General features: G+C 22.1%; 1 non-coding gene across 1 annotated transcript; it reads right to left on the bottom strand.

Annotated features, from left to right (window-relative positions):
• Positions 1-1,527: 1,527 nt before the first annotated feature.
• On the bottom strand, positions 1,528-1,682 carry LOC123304790. Its single transcript, XR_006536774.1, has one exon. It is a non-coding gene; the product is annotated as a 5.8S ribosomal RNA (ribosomal RNA).
• Positions 1,683-2,500: the final 818 nt, after the last annotated feature.

Genomic DNA, 2,500 nt, shown 5'->3' with positions numbered 1-2,500 from the left:
TCATTATCATACACCTACTGACAGTTAAATAGTATCATATAACGGCATAAAATCCGTATATATAATATGTTTTAATAAAAAAACCTATTTATACTCGTGGTGGATCTGAACGCGTTAATAACGCGACTCAATATCAATTTATAATTAATACCATCAAACAATTAATCAAGAAACATAGGCGTTTAACATACACAAAATATTATCAAAAAATAATATTGTACATTAATCAACGCACCAATGCCTATAGATTAATATTTAATGGGTCGCAACGTCCTACAAGATGAGAAGTGCATACCTCGTTATCATACAATTAACAATATACAGCAGTGCATATATTTTTACTAAAAATAAATTCCTAATAAAAATTTTTGTCACATGCTAGTACAAATTGGTTGATTAACGATAAAAAGTAAATGAATCTCATCTTTCGACCTTTCGGGTTTCTCAGGTTTACCCCTGAACGGTTTTACGTACTCTTTAACTCTCTCTTCAAAGTTCTTTTCAACTTTCCCTCACGGTACTTGTTCGCTATCGGTCTCGTGGTAATATTTAGCCTTAGATGGAGTTTACCACCCACTTAGAGCTGCACTCTCAAGCAACCCGACTCTAAGGAAAGATTCACCTATCATCAATAATAATCACTACGGGCCTGGCACCCTCTATGGGTATATGGCCCCATTCAAGATGGACTTGGATGTATTATATAACAATAGGTTTATATTGAATCTTCCTAAACACTACATTCCCCAAGTGTCTGTTTATCAGCCACGGGGTTCAGTGCTGGGCTTATCCCTGTTCGCTCGCCGCTACTAAGGGAATCCTAGTTAGTTTCTTTTCCTCCGCTTAATAATATGCTTAAATTCAGCGGGTAATCTCACCTACTCTGAGGTCGTAAAAGTTTTTAGAAGTATTAAAACAAAAATTTTTTTTATATATTATGTTTTTGTTATATTTTATAAGTAAACAATTTTCTTAATTATTCATACTCAAATTTTTTTAATATTATTATATAATATTATTTTTATATTTATCTAAAGAGAAGAAAATAAAAAATAAATAATTATATATATTAATTTTTTTCGAGTATATTGAAAATTTTATTACAAATAAAATATTCCATAACAAAATATTAATATATAATATTTTTGTTTATTCTTCTTTATTTAATATTTTAAAAATATATTATTAATATCATTTATTATTAATATTATTATTAACATAAAGTTTTATAATATTATATATAAATGATAAAAAATAATATTGATATATTAATTTAAAAATGTCGACAAATAATAAAAAATATATAAATTTTAAATGCTATTAAAAACATTTTATATTTATTTTTTTCTTATATTTGGCGTAAAACATTCATATATAAATAATTTTACATTTCTTTTATAAAAATTTTATTTATCAATTTAATTAAATATGAAAAAATAAATTTTCTTTTTTAATTATTGATAAATTTCTTTTTCATAAAAAAAATTTTATGTAAAATAATCTTTTATTATATTAATATAATGTATACGACCCTCAGCCAGATGTGGTCCGGGAACAGTATCCAAGGACCGCAATGTGCGTTCGAAATGTCAATGTTCATGTGTCCTGCAGTTCACAAGTTGACGCGCAATTAGCTGCGTTCTTCATCGACCCACGAGCCAAGTGATCCACCGTCCAGGGTAATCTTTTTAAATTTTAAATGTAAGTATTATTATTAATAATAATCTTTATTTTTAATATAAAAAATAAAATTATTAATTTATATATCTTTATAAATTCTTTTAAAATAAAAAAATTTTTCTAGAATATAAATTATATATTTTATTTTAAATATATATATATATAAATTAAAGATATTATGGTATTAATAAATATATACATAACATTTTTGATATTTTTGTTAGTGCTAGCTAGATATAATAATTAATATTTGGTATATTTTATAGAAATGTATTTATTTTTTTTTTATAAATTATTTTCTACATAAAAATATATATAATATTAATATGGTACAAAACAAATGGGTTTGTTTTTTAACATAATAACTTTTAATAAAAAAAAAGAAATATCAAGACAAAACATAAAGAAATTTAAATTTGAAATAAATTTTATTCTTTAAAAAAATTTTATCTTGTGTTTTCTTTATTTTTATTATATAACATAGAAAAATAAAAATATAGATTATATCAATTATAATCTTATTTTATTTTTCTTAATAGAGATTATATACATATAAACAAATAATTTCAATATATTCTATTTTTAATTTCACTTTTTTATAAGAGAAATTATTTATAGATTTTATTAATAATTATTGTTTAATAATAATAATAATATTGAATATAAAAATATTTTATATGTAACAAATATATTATTAATATTTATATAATATTCTCTATATTATATGTATAGATATATTATGTGTATAAAAAAAGTTTGGCGTATTACTTTAATATGATATCATAACCAAAATAAATCTCTTTTAACACATAATTACTAT

The sequence above is a fragment of the Chrysoperla carnea genome (assembly GCF_905475395.1).
Source record: "Chrysoperla carnea chromosome X unlocalized genomic scaffold, inChrCarn1.1 SUPER_X_unloc_94, whole genome shotgun sequence".
In the NCBI taxonomy this organism is placed as follows: domain Eukaryota; kingdom Metazoa; phylum Arthropoda; class Insecta; order Neuroptera; family Chrysopidae; genus Chrysoperla; species Chrysoperla carnea.
This window is presented reverse-complemented; position numbering and strand designations above follow the sequence as displayed.